The sequence below is a fragment of the Dipodomys merriami genome, unplaced genomic scaffold, assembly GCF_024711535.1.
Source record: "Dipodomys merriami isolate MVZ:Mamm:240054 unplaced genomic scaffold, mDipMer1.0.p SCAF_20, whole genome shotgun sequence".
Classification (NCBI taxonomy): Eukaryota; Metazoa; Chordata; class Mammalia; order Rodentia; family Heteromyidae; genus Dipodomys; species Dipodomys merriami.
This window is the reverse complement of record NW_027203382.1, coordinates 2,295,278-2,316,047: the sequence shown is the minus strand read 5'-3', so window position 1 is coordinate 2,316,047 and position 20,770 is coordinate 2,295,278.

Here is a 20,770-nt window from a genome sequence, read left to right as displayed (position 1 = left end):
ATTTGCATGAAAATGACAGAGCTGGAGATCATCATGGTAAGAAAACCAATCCAGATACCGAAGGACAAATATTTTAAGTTTTGCCCTCATACCTGGAAATTAGATTTATACAAAGACATGAGAAGCTGGTCAGGCATTCGTTAACACCTGTAATCTACTACTCAGAAGGCTAAAATCATCCTGGGCAGCAAAGTCTGTGACACTTTTATCTCCAATTAACTAATAAGAAAAACTAAAGTGGAGCTGTGGTCAAGTAGTAGAGCACTATCCTTGAGCTTAAAAAAAAAAAAGAAAAAAGCTTAAAGACTGCCTAGGCATTGAATTGAACTATCAAGACTGGCACTAGAAAATAAGTAAAAAAGACATGAAAGAAATGGGGAATATTTGCGAAGGGGAGTGGATCAGAATGAGGAGAAAGAAGGTAAAGAGATGGTAATAGAGGAAATATCATCATTATGCACATCAGAGTGAAATCCATTGATTTGGATAATCTAAAATATTAAAAAAATCACATGATGCATATCACAGTTCCAAAATATATGAACTATTCATTGAAAGAAATGAAAGCCCGGTTCTGTTGGCTCATAAGCTGTAATCCCAATTAGTCAGAGGATCATGGTTGGAAGCTAATATGGGCAGAAAAGTCTGCAAGTCTCCATTTCAGTAAAGCAGAAAAATGTCAGACTAGAGATGTAGTTCATGTGGTAGAGCACCAAACATGATCAAGAAAGTCAAATAAGAGTGTAGAGTGTAAGACCCTGAGTTCAAGCCTTGATATACTGCCCCACACTCCACACACGGTAAGTCAATCTACATAAGAGAAGAACCACTGTAGTCCATTAATGCTAAAAATTTAACCACCAAATAGACATTTCTACCAAAAAAGACATATAAAGGCATAAAAATACTCATCATCACTAATCAAGGAACCGAATATTAGAATCATAATACTCATCTCACACCTGTCAAAATAACCATTATCAAAGAGGCAAACATAATAAATGTCAGCAATAATGTGGAGGAAAAGAATTCCTCCTATACTGTGGGTAGGAATGCAAAAGACAGCAGCTGCTATGAAGCAGCTTGATTTCAATTTGCCTCATCTATCTTCCTATATATCAAATCTCATATTAATCCTTGCTGCTTTCTTTCTTTCTGTTTTTTTTTTCAGACATCATAGCTTTGATTTCTAGATGTTTCAGTTTGGACTTCTAATTGTCTTCAAGTTCTGGGGATGCCTGGTGATGGCTATACCATTGTCCTACCATGAGAGATGTGGCTGAGCCCTGGAAGCTTCTTTATAACTTTGATTTTTCTATCAACACAGTCAATCATTCCTTTATCTTTTGTACCATGTGAGATGTAGTTAAAATAAGTAGCGCTATTTTCAGTTTCTGTTTGTAAGCCCCGGATTGGCTTTGATCGAGTGACATTTTTTCCTGTTTATAAATCAAATATTTCTGCTTCTGAGATGCCTTCAAGTTTTTTTAAAATTATAATTATATGCTAAACATTGTGAATATCATCCAGCTGAACAATGAATGATTTTGTGTGTTCTTATAGTTTTTACTGAGATTTGTTCTGGGATATAATTATCTTATTTGCAAACAGTGAGATCCTTTTTATCTCTTACCTGTAGGATTTGGTAGGTAGAACCAAAGCAGCATTTGCTGCTGGGATTAATTCCCACTTAATTAAATGATTAATTCCCATTTCTGTGTGCTTTATCTGATGCCAAGCATTAATAAAGCTGCCCTTTGTGGTGAGGACAGCATCAACTTCCCACTGGTCCCATGTAAACTCTTGCTACTGTTTCTTCTGTTCCTTCTGGATGCTTCTCTTCAAGGTAGAGATGACAAGAATTTTCCCATACTGTAATGGTAAAGAGGGAGAGAATCACTTAAAAGGGCCAGTTATATCAATAGAAGGGAGAATGGCAAAAAGAAAGAGTGAAAAGCAAATATTTAGTAATACAAGGAAGAATAACAAAGTACAAGAATAACCAGTGATGTAAAATATCTCTTCTATGTGAGGTTAGATAAGGAAATATGTCATTGGGGTTCTTTTGGAGTCTTGATTTAATTTGCTAGTGAAAAGATGGTGAAGTGTTTACTCATAACTGGAATGAAACCATAACCACCATGAAGCTCTTTCAAAAAGCAAGTAGAGATACCAATATTACAAATAACATTGTGTGTGTGAGAGAGAGAGGGGGGAGAGGGAGAGGGTGAGGGAGAGGGAGACAGAGAAAGAGAGAGAGAGAGAGAGAGAGAGAGAGAGAGAGAGAGAGAGAGAGAGAGAGAGAGAGAGAGAGAGAGAGAGAGAGAGAGAGAGAGAGAATATGAATATGTGAATATGTGTCCTGGGGCTTGAACTCAATTCCTCAACACTGTTCCTGAACTTTTACTCAAGGCTGGAACTCTATCATTTGAGCCGCTCCACTCTTAGCTTGTTTTCTGGTTAATTTGAGACGAGTCTTACAGCCTGGGCTGGCTTTGAACCATGATCCTCAAATGTCAGCCTACTATATGGCTAGAATTACAGGCATGAACAACCTGTGTTGGAGATTTTGAGATTTATAAAGTGGGGGAATTAGCAAGTGCTATATCCTAGAGGAAAGGGTAAAATTATAGGATCACAAAGTAGACAGGATGATTAATGAAGCACCATTCCTCCAACAGATCAAGCAATAACTCTCTTGCTTAGAGAGTCTGAAAAATGGAATGAATTTGTACAGATACAATACCTGTAAGGTCTCAAAAGGAATGGAAAATTTCACATGTAGTTTCTTGACTGTATGTGGAGTAGAAGATAATTTGCTCTATGAATGCAAAAGCAGGTGGAATCAAGCACAAGAGCAAAGTGACCAAATATTCATCAAGAAAATTGATGACAAATAATAAATTTAGGGAGAAAATAAAGGTCAGGCTAGATTGAACATTTGAAGACTATAAACTTAAAACAAAAGATCAATAGAATATCTTTTCTTCACTGTGTGACTTACAAGGCAGAGAGAAAGATGTTGGCAATCGAATGAAAGTTGAAATCTATGCACTGTGTCTTGATGAAAGAGAAAATGTGCATTAGCTGATGGTTGGTATCTCATTCCTGTAATCCTATCTAAGATCTGGATGCTTTAATTTTGAAGCTGGCTCAGGTAGACAAGTCTGTGATACTCCATCTCCAAAATAACCAACAGAAATAGGCTGGTTGTGTGGCTCAGAGCAACAGTTAAGAAAAAAAAAAAAAAGTACTCCACACATTTTCTTAAACTAAAGGACTTTTGAAGAACCAAAGGGAGTTGGTTCCTGATCATCTTAGGAGGAGGACAAACTATGATATGTAGCTGTAGATTTGGCTAGGAGTGAAACCCAGTTCATTTTCCATCAGATATATTTGAGGGATTTAAATTTTATTGTCAAGATAATGTACAGGAATTTTATCAGTAGGCAACTTTCCAAGATAGATTTATAAGGACAGAAGGAATAAAGTAAAAAGATTTTATTGCTGGAAGGCTGACTACTAAAACTACACAGCAGCCAATTTTCAATGCTATTAATACCTAAAATGGAATGACTCAGAAGGTGAAACCAAGAGCTCAGAGACTGAAGTTTAGAACCAAACCAGAGAGACTACCTTTAATTAGTGAATTCTGATCAAGGAACTCTGGCTTTTTTAAGCCACTTTTTCCCAAATTTGATTTAAATAAATTTGAGTCCAATGACTCATTTTACAATGTACTCCCCCCCATACATGTACTTTTGAAATGGAATGCCTATAAATTTTGTCCCCTGCCAATTACACTATTTCAGTTTATTTGTGCCCATAATTTGGGCACATGTAACTTCATCTTCAGTTTCACAGGTCCAGAGAGAAAGGGATTGTGACCCAGGCAAACTTACCAGTAGAAGCTGGATCCGTTTTCGTTTAGATCATTCACAAAATGAAATCTAAATTCATATGCTATCATGTCAGGCTTGAACTGGTGCAGTATGGAATAAAATATTAGGAAGGGCTAGGAAAGGGTTAAGTCTATCTTTCATATGAGAGGATATCAATCCTTTGGGGATGAAAAGACAGACGACATTAGTCAAAATTTCAGGAGATCTGGGATTGGGGTAGATCACTTGCCTAGTATGCACAAGGCCTTGGTTGCAATACCCAGCAAGACAGACAGACAGACACACACACACACAGAGTTCACCCTCAAGACTTGAGTTCCGTGGTCTACACACATTTTGTAGTTATTTAATAAAATAGGTACTGCAGCTGGCGTTTGCAGTAAAATAATCTTTTAGACATGTTTAAGGTCCCAAAGTTGATCCCCCCAAAATATTTTTAAAGTAAATTGTTTATTGGATAAAAGTTGTTTGGAATAATGAAGCTAAAGAATTAGTATATATTGACCTTTGTTCTCTTAAATTGAATATTATTTACTTCCTTTCATGTGGTCCTAATATCATTATATATATTATCTCCAATTGATCATTATTGCCTCTGATTATTCTCTCTAAACACTCTGCTAGGTATTTTATTCATATCTAGGGTTAAGATACTTAAACACAAATTGATTTTTATATGTTTTTGCTTGTCTGTTCCATTTTATTTTGTGAAATTGTCCCTAGAGTTTATTCTGACCTGTAATAATTTTACTATAACATGTAGTTTTTGAAAATAATGTTCTATTTCTTTGTGTGTGTGTGTGTGTGTGTGTGTGTGTGTGTATATACACTTGCTCAGATTAAAATATGGATATTTTATTTTAGACTGGACATGGTGCCTGAGAATTTCTGTGCATTCATTAAGAAAATACTAATATATACTTTTGTCATGCATTTTTTTTGCCAGTCCTGGGGCTTGAACTCAGGGCCTGGGCACTGTCCCTGAGCTTCTTTTGCTCAAGGATAGCATTCTATCACTAGAGCCACAGTGCCACTTCCAGCTTTTTCTGTTTATGTGGTACCGCGGAATAGCTTCATGCATGCTAAGCAAGCACTCTATCACTAAGCCACATTCCCAGCCCTGTCATACATTTTTTTTTAGGAATCAGTGCTAAAAATAGGGTTATCATGCAATAAAAATTGGACATTACTAGGTAAGAAAGAAAGCTATACACATATCTAATATCAGTTTAAGAGTAAAAGTGCATCCTGAATGGAACTATTCTGTCAATGTATAAACTGGCAAACAGATACATTTCTGCTGAGAGATGCACCAATAGCTTAGGTTATCATTTCAAATTAGGCAGAATTCAAGCCAGATGTCCTTTTAAAATACTCCTCGATATTGTTTGGGGGAGGTGAGAGAGGGTTGGAAAAATAACCACCACTTGTTATACAAGAACAGACTCCAATTACTTCATGCTATAGACTGTTTTGTCTTGATATAGGCTCTCTGGAATGTAGGACTATGAACTGTACTATATAGCAAAACTATAGTTTGTCAGAATAAAAAGTCAAATTTATTTTTGAAGTGAAATCCACCCCAAGAAGGTTATTATTTTACTCCAGACTTCATTTCTACCTTTGGATTGAATTTTCTCTGTGAAGTTGAAATTGATTAAACCTGTCTACAATGTTGTTGGTAACCCTAGATATGCTTCAATTTTGTGTGTGATACAGTGTGTAATACAATGATTTTCTATGCAATATGAATGGGATATTGACCACATCTGATAGACAGAAAAGTTTCACACTGAGAGCAAGAGAGAAAGCTTTACTATTATTTGATTATAGAATATTTCTTAAGCTTATCAGACAAAAGAGACATAATAGCTGTTGGTATTCTAAATATGAGCATTTTTATACAATGGACTTTTGTCTTCATAATTAATATTATGTCCTTCGGAGAAAACTTTTTTATTTATTGTTCTTTAGATGGAAGTAATTCATACATGTGTACACACTTATGTACATGCATCCTGTTTACACGTGTGCACTCTAAAAGCAGTCCTAGCAGTGTCAGCTCAAGGCCTGGAAGCAGGAAGTGAGACTCATTTTAATTTCAAACTAAATTAATTCTGAATGAAATCAAACTGATTCTCACATTTATTATGGCAACCTGGACTGAGTGAAAAATTGCAGATTTTTTAATAAGGGCATTTTCATGGCTCCTTTTCATTCTCACAAACTCATAAATCAATTCCTGTCTGTCATCTATTATAAATTGATCAGTTCTTATGAGTAAATGTGACAGCAGAACGCAGCTTAAATCTATGAGGCTATCTCTCTGTTAGTGTGTTAAACAATGGTGCCCTCAATGCTACCCTCTTTGGCTTTGGGAGGATTTTTCAGCTTTGTTTTGTTTTGTTTTGTTCCCTTGTCCCCCCGCACCCCCCCCCTTAGCTTACTGATACTATTTTAAACTGCAGAAAATGCTTTATTCAAACAGAACACAATCCAGACAGTAGAAACACAGGTACAATCATGAATAAATTTTTTGAGCAGACAGCAAATATTAAAGTTAGATACAATTTAAAATCATGTTAAAGAAATTGAGAAAGGCTCCATTACTCATTGTTTTTGTTTTGAAAGAAAATAATTCTATGTGAGTTATAATATAGAAACAAATAACTATTAGTATTTCTGAAATTGACTCTTCAGATCTTTAACAGCTTTGCATACACATGGCAAACATTAATTTCTGGGCAATAAAAGGTGATTTAATACCACATCCGCAGCTTTATGCATATTCTAAAAGTCTCAGCAGACTAATTAGAAGTATCACATTTTATGGAATAAGCTTGTTCTTTATTTTCCTGGCTCTAAGTACTGTGTAAAATTTAAATAAATGAGGTATGTCTACAGCAGAGAGAAAGACGAAAAAAATGGTAAATAGAACTGCAGTCAGGCTAATCAGGTGAATGCTTTGGGTCTATAATTTTTACACCAACTGAAGTTTTTCTTTTTCTTTTTTTTAAGGGTTACAGCAAGAAAGCAATGATAATCAGAAAAGAAAGATATTTGAACCTAGGAGAATTTATGACACTATCCAAGGCAGTTACTTTTTAGGCCGGCTGAGTAGATGTTAAGAAATAGTCAATAGTACTAATTTGTGTCTATTATTTCTTACTGCCAGTTATGTAGCTGTGTAATTGAAATGCTCAGTAAGAGTTTTCTACCTAAATTCTAATGATGGCCTTTATAATTTTCTTTTTAATACAGTTCCTGAACTTTAAAAAGGTTGCTCACTGCCAAATGTCAGTTCATTGTACAGTGCTACATTGGGAAACCTCTTGGTTAAAAAAAATACAGCATTATTCATTATACCTATTGAACATTACATTATCCCATCATGGAATTAAATGGTTCATTAGTCCTTTCTTATTAAAACTAGACTATACAAGAGTTTGCTAAAAATTAACAATTTGTTTTCTAATTTAACAAACTGCATATGTAGGATATGTGAAAATAATAAAGGCACTAGTTAACTTGTTAAATGTCAGAAACCTATCATAAATAATAATATTATAGTATATAACTATAGAACACTAGTAAAGAATTATTATTGCAACATTTGCCACTAAAATTATCAGGTAAAATTTGCTCTCATTTTCAACTTCTAGGGAAGTATTTTATCTTTTTTTGTGTGCATTTTGGAATGTACAAGAACCTTTGTGCATCTATTTTTTAAATTTATTGTAAACAAAATTATTGCTTTGTTCTTTAAAATTCAATGATAAACATTATCTTGGCTCCCACTGAGAAAATATAGTTAAAATTTGGAGAAAGCATATAATGTATACATTTTGGACATAGGAATATTTGTTATTATTAAGATGCCTAAAATTAGAAGATCAAAATAAAAATCTAACAAGAAGTTTTATTTATCATAATGGGAACTATTTAATATATTTTTTCTGTTAATGTGTACATTATAATATTATGGAACAAAAGCACTGATGTCTTATATCTGAGTTTTGAAGAAATTAAGAATTTTAGATTTGCTTTTCTGGGCTTTAGCACAGTCATGTGGGCAACTATTCTGATTAGAAATAGGTGGTTTCTCAGAACTGCCATAAAATAAATCTAAATGTTTCTACAGTGCTTTTGGTTCAGCAACACCTTCATTAAAGAAACACTATACAATTGCCATGCTTGGCAGCCTTCATTTTAAGCGTTAGTCTAGGCTGAATGAAAAAGAGAATAAATCGCCTTCTTTTTCCTTCTAGAATGTCCATGGTGCTTGTAATTTAGGGCTGAAAGTCTTTCTGAGAGTAATGTCCACATGCATAATGTGCTTCTCCCAGGAGAATGGGGTACCTGGGAAACACATGTCACTAACTACAATTCTCAACTGTTCCTGTTTGAAAGGCAAAGGCAAATATTTTAGGTATTATGTAACCACTCTTAAGATGAAGTAAGAAAAATGACTCCCAAGATAAATTTCATTTCAGGTTCAGATACATCATTATGTTTAGTAAAACCAATATCATCCTATGAAAGGGGAAAATACCCTGAATTTGAAAGCTCAAGATATTGAAAAAATTAATATATTTTAATAAGGTGTTTTTGTCCTTTAGTATCTCAAAGGCAGCACTTTCTAGATGCCAGAATAGTCCGCTGTAGTTTTAAGTTTCAACTGAGAATGTATGTACCTTTGAGTTTGAAAACATGAGAATCTGGTTCTGTCAGACTATATAATGGTTGAAGGAAAATATTCAGTAACAATATCTACTTGCATTTTAAAAATTGAACTGTTTGTGATTCTTTCTTTTTAAAATTTTCCCCTTTTGTCACTGTCTTGAATTTTTGTGCCCTTTGTCTTGTACATAAGTTTGTCTGATTTGGGGAAAGGAAGGTGAAGCACAGAAGTGGTGGGACAAAAGTGAACCAATTCAGAAGTGATCATCACTGGACACTGTTGGAAATGAACTATATAACTTAGGGAAGAGGAGGGTTAGGAGGGGAAAGACTGAGAGAAAATGAGGGAGAGGGGGACACTTCAAAAAGAAATGTACTCATGACCTGACTTATGTAACTGTGATCCCTCGGTACATCACCTTTACAATAAAAAATGGCATTTGAGGTGTGGTTTACTAATATTATATTACTCCTTACTGTCATTAATAAAATGAAGGAAACCATGTTTAGAAAATGTATGAATGAAATATTATATTGTACCATAAAATTACATTTGAAAGGCACATAAATACACTTGCTTTTTATCATTGATTCACACAATATAGAGAAGACCAATGGCTTATATTTTAGGTCATTATAATTTTACTTTACAGAAAATTTTAGGTTACTAAATTTATCCCATTGCATTTATTTTCCTTATCATGCTGATATAATCAATGACTACACAAGGTCTTTGAACATTCCCCATCTTGATTCTTTGTTCTGGAGAGAATATAAATACTTAATCCATTGCAACACACAGTAGTAATCAGTGACCTGTTGCCATTATTGTATGGTGCATTGAGATGTTCCATGAATGAAACAGATTTCTTTTTTTTTTTGAGGTCTCTAAATTTTTTTATTTTAATACATTTTTTATTGAAAAATATTGTATAGAGGGGTTATAGTTACCTGAGCAAGGCAATGAGTACATTTCCTATCAAGCATTGTGGCCTCCTCCTTTGTTTTTCCCCTATTATCCCTTCCCTCCCACCTCCACAACTTATTGCATTATTTACCATAGCTAAGATATTGAAACAGATTTCTTACATAAATCTGATGAATGGTCTAGAAAAACTTTGATATTTATCTAGAGAAGTACTTTCGGAACTCTAATTGGCTTTCCCACCATGAATAGTAACAATAAAAATCAAAACAAACTGAACACTGTCAGTCTTCAAATGTTGTACCTTTATAGAAAGTCACAAAAAGTGTAATCACAAATATTTCCTTTTATTTCTCTCATTCTGTCATAGTATAACTGTCAGTACACAAAATTACCTAAGTTTATTGCAGTCAGAAAGCAAAGACAGTGGAAGATAGGTAATTCATCTGGCCTTTCCAGAAGCCTTTCACAGGTGTGGCTGAAAGAATATAGGTTAGCATTTTATTGGAATAAAAGACTGCTGCTCAAATCTGGATCCAATGCATACTCTCATGTGATTTGGCATAGCTGTAAATCTTTGAAAAAGTCACTTAAATTTCCTTAGTCAATTAACCTGTAAAATATCATATAAAAACCTTTCCTTCACACCAGGGTTGTAAAGGTTAAAATAATTAATGAAATAATACACACAAGAAAATGGAACTTTTGGGGCTGGGAAGGTGGCTTAGTGGTAGAGTACTTGCCTTGTATGCTTTGAGGCCCTGGGTTTGAGTCCTCAACACCACATAAACAGTAAAAAGCTAGAAGTGGTGCTTGCTCAAATGATAGAGTGCTAGCCTTTAGCTGAAGAGCTGAGTGACACCACCCACGACCGACAAAAAGAAAAAAAAAAAAGGAACTTTTAATGCAGTATAGCCCCTCCCCAGGCATTAAGTATTTTTATATTAAGGACAATATCAACAATTCTGGATGGTTGAAAATGAGTAGAAATTGAAGCCAAATTTAAACAATTTAATAGTTAAAGTGACATGTTCACTTATGTATGTGTAGAGATCAATTTGACACATTTTAAATGTATGTAAGTCAACTGAGCCAACCACTCTCTTTACAGTGTATGTATGTGTGAACCTTCTGGAAATACTGTAGAGATATTAAAAAAACATGATAAGTGCTGACATTGTGAAGATCTGAAAGTTTGAAGTGTTATTTTACTATCTGATTGACAAAAACATGACATCAAGAAGCAGAAGATGCCCCTGAAAAAGGCAACAGTCTGTCATAGGAATTTCCATGCCAAAGCATTATTGGTACTTCTATAGGAAATTACAGCTGAAGGGAAGCCAATGTATTTAATTCCCAAACTGGAGAGCATATTTTCATTACTGGATTTAATTCAAATGTCAGTGCAGATATTATATGTGAAAGTTATACTACCAAATAATAAATCTATCAATAACAGTTTCTTGTACTCAGTGGCATTTTAACAATGAGTAGGAAGTAATTTTTACAAGTTTATCATTAACAAATTGTGCGAAGACTGAGTCCATATGTATTTTCTTTATTGCCCCAAATGAATGTAGGTACTTTGGTTTTTTCTTAAAATTGAATGTATTCTATTTGAACGTAAGTTCACATCTCTCCTAAGATTGTGAATATTCTTCACTTATCTTAGGGGGGACAGGAATAGCTTTTGTACACATTCAATAAATTTAAAGCAAACAGGAAAAGTTGTATTTACATGTCAAAGTGTCCTTCAAAAACATTTCCCAAACCAGTTGAGTGAAAGAATGTTCAAAGATTAAAAAAAAATCTTATGAGAATATAGGCCAACTAGTCTAAAATGTTTTAATGTGGATCTTGTTTGGGAAATACAAAAAGAGTGAGTTCATGTAAAAACATTTATTTTGAGCTTTTCTTTCAAAATATGTCAATGAGATGTTTTTGTAGACAACAAATCGAGAAAAAGAAAGTTTAGCAAAGGTTCACTTTTTATCTGTAAGGCTGTGATTTTATCAGAAAAGAAGGATTTTGGCAAAATTATTCAAAACACAACCAAACAAAAATGGAGCTCATGCACCTTAGGTTGCAATGTCTTAATAAAGGCAATATGATGGCTTGAACTCTTTTATGGACAGTTAGCTAGAAGAAGTGACAGTTACAATGAAGGTTTCTGCTGAATATTAATTGCATACAGGAGTGTATTCTATTTGTTATTGTTGAAATAAAAACTTTCTGCCAAAAAATGACATTTAAGGACTACATTTGTTATCCTATACATTGAATGACTCAAAATTCTTCAAAGTAGTAAATAGTGATTAGTATTAACAGATTTATACAGCTTCTAACCAGTTCCATTTACCTACTTTCTATTAAAAAAAAGTACTTCCAGTACTAAAGCATAGTAATAATAATCACAACGAGTATATTTTAACTTTTTGGGCATGTAACTTTTTATTTTATACCCTATAATACAGGCTAGTAAGGTGAAAAGCAAAGTCAAATTAAAAACTGATTTTTTTTTCTTTTGCCAGGCCTGGGGCTTGAAGTAAGGGTCTGAAAACTGTCCCTGGGCTTCTTTTGCTCCAGGTTAGATCTCTACCACTTGAGCCACAGCTCCATTTCTGGCTTCCTCTGTTTATGTACTGTTTATGTACTGAGGCATCAAATCCAGGGCTTCATGCAAGCTAGACAATCACTCTACCACTAAGCCTCATTCCCAGCCAACTGATAAAATTTTGAAGTCATATAATCAGATTTGAAATCACTGCCCAACACTAAAAAAAACTGGATTTTCTGAAGATGACAATATTTCAGTTCTAGTTTTTCATCTATAAATTGTAAACAATAAAAGTCTTCTTGGAGCCAGATACCTGTGGCTCAAGCCTGTAATCCTAGCTACTCAGGAGGCTGAGATCTGAGGATCACGGTTCAAAGCCAGCCCGGGAAGGAAAGTACGTGAATCTCTTATCTCCAATAAAACACCAGAAAACCGGAAGTGGTGCTGTAGCTCAAGTAGTAGAGCACTAGCCTTGAGCTGAAGAGCACTGGGACAGCACTCAGGCCCAGAGTTCAAGGCCCACCACCGACCAAAAAAAAAAAAGTCTTCTTGGGGAAGAATCTGGTAGATAAAATCATTTTCAAATTCTCTGAAACATTGCCTGAAAAAAATTGTATGGTCAGGGTTCAATTCTCTTTTTATATATCAAAAATTAGAGATACTTCTGACCATTATCTAGTTTTACACAGTAAATTTTCTTATTTTTATGTACATATTAGAGAAATAAATTTTACCTTATCTCTTCCATTCTATTTAGTCACTTGAAAGTGAAGTCTTTTATCAAATCTAATGGAATGTTAAGAATTTCCCTTCATTTTCTATATGCTGACTTTTAAATGGAAAAAAGAGCAATAGTTCATTATGCAATTATGAGTAAATATGTATTATATATATTAGATATTATAGTATATATAATTAACTTAGTAAAAGGTTGTAAGGCTGCATAAAATGTCAACAGCTGTTGGACATAGAATTCCCTCTCACATTTTAATTTGGCAGCATCACAGGAGAACATATGTGTTGGTTCTTGGTTGCAGACATGTCAACAGTTCATCAACGAGTAGCTATGCTTCTATTAATTCTGGGGACAAAACAATTCTTATTTCATTACTTCCCCCTCCCCAGGGAAGTTTAGGTGCTATGTTATTTTATGCTTCACCTAAGAAGGACAATTTAGACTAGTATTCATTTTTCATATTCTCTGATAAATATTGCAAAGACGACAACTTTACATTTGTTAAAATCAAAATATAATCAGTTGTTGGTGCAAGGAAAGCCATCTATGAAAACAAAATGAAAACAAAACTACAATTTCTAGCCATTTCACCTTTGGAAATGACTTCATCTTTTTAGTCTTATCTATTAAGTGGATTATGATAATAATACCTAGCTTATATTGGATGATCTTGAAAGTTCAGTGTGATAAAACTTAAAAGCACTTACGTTTTAGCTGGCACATTATAAGTATTCCCAGTATACATTTTGCTTTTATTATGATAATATAATGTTAATAACATTATAAGAATCAATCCAGTGAATTATTCAGTTAGTATTAAAACTTAACTGTGCCATCAAGCTTTTTGATAGATATGAACTTGCTTCTCAGTCTAGCACATAAGATATCTGCTTTCTAAGGTTTGTTTTTAGCTCAAAACCATTTAATTCTTACTATTCAGCTTTGTTCAAAATATATGATTATAATGACTAAAACTTACTAAGCATGTTTGTCAAACAATGAATAAAATTTGTATTTGATCAGGCATTCAGAATTACACTTTATTACAGTCTACTTGTCTGTCTACCCAGCTAATGTTCATGTATCATCTATCTTATCTATAGTTTATGTTGTATATAATATATAATATGTATATAGAATGTCTATTAATAAAGCCTGTTTATCAGTAATGGAATTTTAGATATTTGTATTTTAGAAACTGTAGAAACTGTAATGATAACTAAAATAGAGCAATGGAGTTGTATAAGAAATAGAGAAATAGGCACATTTAAAAGACATTAAACAGACATTTCTAAAACTCAGTGATAACTTGGGAATGTTGTTTGTGACAAGAGCTGATCAACTTTTGTCCCGTCCACAGAAAGGATTACTGACAACTTTGATTCTTTTTTTTTTTTTTAACATGAGCAGACATGAAGGAGAAGGAGGTGGTTTATCAAAAGGAAGTTGTGTGACAGGTTAAAGTGAACAGTTTCAGTATACAGGCAAACCTGAAAAACATGAAATTGGAAGAAGCTTTAGGCTTATCCTACAGCTGGTACTAATCAATTGAACAAAATTTCACTTGCTCAGCAAGACACATTTTAAATAAAATAAAACACTTTTACTTATTTTGGGATCACACATAAAAAGAATGTGTCTTTTGTGCAGACTTTAACTGTTTTCTAGTTAATTTTTCTTCTTTTCGTCAGTCATGGGACTGAACTCAGGGCCTGGGTGCTGTCCCTCAGCATTTCGGCTCAAGGCTAGCACTCTACCACTTGAGTATTGCACCACTACTGCCTTTTCTGCTTGTGTGGTGCTGAGGAATCGAACCAGAGCCTCATGCATGCAAGGCAAGCACTCTACTACTAAGCCACCTTCCTAGCACCTAGTTAATCTTTCTAACTGTAATTATTATTTTATTCTTGAAAATTTTTATTTTTTTATTTGGTTATTGTCTCTTCCTAATATTGGGAATGTGTATATACTCTAGAAGGGAAAAGTATCCAATTTAGCAAACATACTTTAAGAAATAATTTCAAGCTGCTTGCCAAAAGAAAATCCATTTTTGAGTTGAGAAGAGTTTTCTGTTTCCTTTTGAAGCAAAGCCGTTTTGCTTTGTCCTTCTCAAGTTGAGAACTGGAAGGGAGAAGTTTTCAAAGAACTCATTATCACCTTTGTATTATCTCTCCATGATGTCTGGAAGAATCCTGAGTATAGACCCTGTTTGTGATGTTTGTCTATGCATGTTTCAGAAATGATCGTCGCTCTTTTACATTATCAGGTTTCTAAATTATTCTCATTGAGGTTGCTCAATTTATTTTTCTCATATTTTATTTCTTGAGTTCAGGAACTAGGAGTCTATGATTGTTTTTAAAGTTCTGTCTTCTTTATTTTAAAAATATCATTGTAAAGATGATATAAAGATGGTTTACACTTATGTAAGTCAGGTAATGAGTACATTTGTTTTTCAACAGAGTCACCTCTTTCCTCATTTTTGCCCAATTTTTCTCTCCAGACTCCTCTCCTCCACAAGTTTCAATGTTCGTTTTCAACATAATGTCTACTGAGTATCACTGCTGCATTTGTTGACCCTTTGTCCCACCATTTCTGTGTTCCCATGTGTACTCCCCCAAATAGATAAACTTACATAGAAGACAGAAGGTATAGAAACCAAAAATAGCGACAGAGAAACAAACATACAAATAGAAACAGGAAGCAAATATAACATAAAACCTCTTGTTTCCATTTCTTGGAGTTTATTTTGATAAACATATCTTTATGTGATCATATACATATAGTTACTGAACCTTTGTAATTCTCTCCTAAGAATATCCTCCTTTAGTCTGATTGTGTGAGTATCTAGAGTTCCATATAATTTATGTCCAATTTTAATTTTTGGTTTTAACCATCCAATATATTTACTTACAGATTTAGATGCACTTTCTAGTTACAACAAATGAAGGAAACCATTCAACCTAAATTTCTTTGGGTCTGGTTTACTTCATTTAAAATATTTCTTTCCACAACTTTCCATTTCCTTATAAATAGTGCAATATTATTCTTTCTGATAGAAGCATAGATTTCCACTGCCACACCACATATTCTTGATCCATTCATCCATTGAGGAGCATGTAGGTTCATTCCCTATCTAGACTATGGGAACCAAACAGCAATGACCATGTCTGAGCCAGTTGCTTTAGTGTGCCCTTGTTTGTCATTTACAGAATCAATGCCCAGGAGTGGAAATGCAGAACCTCCATTCTGCTTTCCAGAGTGGTTGACAAGTTTACATTCCCATCAACAGTGTAGTAGCATTCCTGCTTGTCCATATCCCTGCCAACATTAATTATTGTTTGTTTTCTTCATACTGGCCATTTTAGCTGGGGTGGGGTGAAATCTCAACATATTTTTGATTTGCACTTCTTTTGTGGTCAGAGATGAACATATTTTTATATGTCTACTGGCCATTCTTACTTCTTCTGTGAAGGCTACCTTTAAGTGTTTAGCCCATTTATTAATTGGGTTGTTTCTTTGAGGTTTTATTTTTGAGGGGTTTAATTTGAGGTCTAAGTATATTTTAAATATGAGGTGCTTATCTGATGCATAGCTAATAAAGATCTTCTCCCATCTTGTGGAGCCCATGATTTTTTATGGCCATTTTATACATTTTGAGTATATTTCAACACCAAAATTATGTCTACCTTTTGTTTTCCCTTTTATACTAGCTCTATTGAATTTTTAACAATAAGCAGAAAAGTGCTGTATTATGGTACTAATATTGATAATATGTTGATGAGGTAACATTGTCTTTGTGGGAGGATAGAAGAAAATACACATGGAAAAAGAAACTTCACACTGGAGAATTTTGTGTTAAAGAAAAGCTAACAGAAAAAAATATTTTTAAAAAGTTCTTTGACAGTAAGAACAATTGAAATAACTAGCACTCCAGTAAGATTGAGCAACACAATGTCTTCTATCCCCATACCATCTAATTCATGTGAAATCCTTTAAATATGTAGCACAGATAGATACATGCCTGAAATGTTATATGGACACAGTGAGGAAGAATTAATTTTGAATGAGTAAGAACTCATTGAGTTAGCAACATCTCTCCATTATGAAGCACACACCTAATAAAACAATCGTTTTAAGTGAAAAGATTATTTATGGTATAAGATCTCTCTTTGGTAAAATTATTTGACTATTCAAATGTCTGGTCACTTTTTGTTTAATATTTAATGTTCCCTTTAATGTAGCAATAGTGTGTGCAATATTGCTGATATAATACGTTATCACAGAGATATTTGTATATCTTGCTCCTTAGGTAATGAACCACAAAGCTCTAACATTTAAATATATTTTGTATAGAATGTTTTACATTTTATTTTGTCTCTGAATCTGTATAAGACTATGATGTTAAACACACAAAAGAAACATAATGTAATAGTTCTCCGTGCTGGAGTATTTGAGTAGCATACTGAAATAAAGAAGATTGTTATTAGGGATTATGTAAGATTAGCCCTTTCTGAAAAAAATATACAATGTTCATAATAAAAGATGTAGACCTTGATATTTAAAATACTTAGTCACCAGCTAGGTTATTATAAATATACAATTTCTATGGTAGGCTTTGGCTCGGCTATTTATTTAAAACTATTTTCTTTTATAGGGAAAAATATAATTTAAGAAATTTAGACTATGGACAAATGACTTAGAAGAAAATATGAATGGGTAGAATTTTTCCCATCCTGAATATAAATTACACTTAAAAATGAAAATAATATTAAAAATGTAGTAAACCCGAAATATAGCTATTGTACAACAACAGTAATGCAGTCATACATAGCAATTCTCAAATTTAAAATAAATATATTTTATGAGAACTCTCAAAATGTTTGATGTTTATTATTAATACAGTTGGAGAGATACTAGTAGAGAGAGACAGAATATTTATAAGCATGCATCATACAATACAAATATATAATTTAAAATTTTATCATGAAGTTCAGACAGAAATAAACAAGCATATTAGAAAAAACATATTAATATAACATTCCTTATATTCTTGTGTTTTGTACAATAGAGTTGCATAAACATATAATGACAGACATTACACTGAGAATAAATCTTATTTCAAAATTTATTCAAATAACAGACAATAACTTTTTCAAGTTTTATCTTCCTTATATCAAAAATCATCTTGCAATATAGAAATAGTTTCCATGGGGCTTCTATCTCTTATTATATCTCTCTGGTTTCCAATCAACTCCAAATATCATTAAAAACTTCATTTACAGAGAATTAAAATCCTTGGCAGAAAACTCAAAGTGAAATTCCACTGTGTAAGTTTACCTAGCCTCCAAACTTGATCCATAAGGAAGTGCATATATAAGTATATCCCTCTTTCCTACCTGCCTTCATTCAATTAGGAGTGTCTTATAAACTTGTATTTGCAGATACAATATGGAAATAAATTATCTTCCATCTTCTCTGATCTAAATCTTTAAGAGGACTGACAGAAGGCATTTCTTTGCTCTCAGAAGACTTCCTTTCAAAGGTTATCATGAAAGAAAATTTGGGTACTATTCTGACATACCATATTAGATGCTGTGTCAATAGCATAGAATTCTGTCTAATACGCACATGATTGTAGCCATGTATATACAGCTACATGACAGCTTAGAGTGAGACCAGTACAATTAACCCAGTGAGCATAGCCACCTTCTGGAAAAATAATATAATTTTAATTTCTTGATTCTACTTAAGTAGAATTATAGAAACCTGTATTTTATAAGAAGCATGTATTTATATATAACAGTTTTAGTGTTAGTTCTTTACTTCTTGACATACTTTAGCTAAAATTAATCTCAAAGTACTGATTCTGGAATGAAGTTTATCCAAAATTTAAATGGGTAAAGTTTTAAATTCAAACTATCATAATTTAGTTACGCTTTAAAAGATGAGGAAAATTGATTTCAGAATTCCTTCCTGATTTATAATTTGAATATTCTTCATAAGAGATTTTTAATAGAATTTTATTTAAAATTACCTAACAACTTTTTTATTACAATTTTAATGTATAGTGATTGTACAGTTTAACGTGGTTCACTGTGGTGAACCACATATATTTTCATACTTTCATGCCTTGTGTTTGTTTGCTCTGACCCTTTTATTCTTGGCCTCTCCTCCTGCCACAGATCCCTTTTCAGTCCTTAAGAAAATGACCAAAAAAAAAATCTGATGTTTTTAAAATGTGATTTTTGGATGATAAGAATTTTACATTGTGACTTAATGTGGGAAACAAGGTAGCTAGAGCTTTTAGCCACACAGATCATTCTGATGTCGGTAGAAGGACTGGAACTCTGCTTTTCTTAAATTTCCCTCAAGAGAAAGAAGTCTGACATTTTTACTTCTACTTCTACTTCTAGGGGTGTCATTATTGTTGCTTCTGGGTGATATAAACAGCCTGCTCAGCTTAAATTCAGTAAACTTTGAGAAGATGATTTAGTATCCACTGAAGCCTTAAGGTAAACACATGTGCTAGGCAATGCTTCATACTGGAATATTCCCCATCCACCTATGTTATGAAGAGTGATCTTCATAGAGGTAGTTGCACTCTATTCTTGAAATTGTTTTAAAATTTCCTTGTGGCTGGTTTAAGTCAATAGAGCAGTACACTGCACCTTTTGAAAAATCTCCTGTCTTACTTCTCAATACTCTCCATTTTTTTTATTTTCATTTTAAACCAGGGAACTCTCCAGCATATACTCTATAGTTATCTGTGATCTATTGGTCCAACGCTGCTGGATTAATGCCAGATTTCAACACTTAGCTCCCCACTGGTGAACCACTTTCCCACCAGTGGTTAAAAAATGACCACTTTTACGCTTAAGCACACACATTGACATCTCCTGTCTTGAATTCTTCAGAAAAAGAAGAAAAATAGCTAGAGAAGTCTACCATAGCATCCCCCCTCTGGCAGGAATTCAAAAGTAAAAGAGCATTTCCAATTTCAGTCAAAAGCAACTGGTTCAGAAAAGTTCAGGTACTTCAGAAGTTAACACAGGGCTCCCTTTGGTCCCATCAGGATTGGTATTCCTGTCTGCCCAGTTTGCTTTTACTCAGTTCAGCTGTTTTGTTATTACTTATAGAAAACGTTGCCTCAGCTGGAAACGGAATCATATCAGAAACCATTTTTAGAGGAGTTTAATGATGATATTTCAGTGGGACAAAAGGAAAAGAGTGCCCCCTCAGGATTTCTTTAAAATCCATAAAGCCAGGTTTTGAAAAGAACATGATTGGAATGCAGCAAGAAACCTATCCTTAACAATTCCCTCTCATTGAATTGCTTCCTGGTTGTTCTTTAAATGGCAACCCTTCACAGTATAGGGCATCTGTACTTGCTGGAAAAATGGCAGCTTTCTCATGAAACCAAAGCTATCAGTTTTATATAAAGAAATGCAATAAATTGTTTCTTTCTTTCCTGTGTTTGGATGACATTTTACACTTTGGTGGAGAGATTTTTACTTTTTTTCATTCCAAGGGCAAATGAGCTGAGAAGTTCTACTTTTTTTTAATAAAGCATGACAATTTAACTTGGTGAAAAATAATTTATTTCTTTGTAGATATTTGTTCTTTTCTATTCTTTTATTTCCTTCTCTTTTTTTCCATTTTTATTTTGAGTTTGTACATTATAGGAAAGTATTATTCCGCTGAGCTACTTTCACAGTCTTCTCAATTTTTTTAAGGGTAGTAGACAACACAAAGGGAATTGTTGGGCTGCTGAGGATTCTTCAAGAGTTATCAATGTATAAGAATCTAAAATTACATCATTACATTGCTGAGACTTTAAAGAACATCAATTCCAGAAAGACATCCAAAAAGATAAGATGGTTACAATTGTCATCAAAGTAGGAATGGCATATGAAAGCAAATAGGTAAGATGAAAAATCATATTGAGTCTTTTGTGTGTGTGTGTGTGTGTG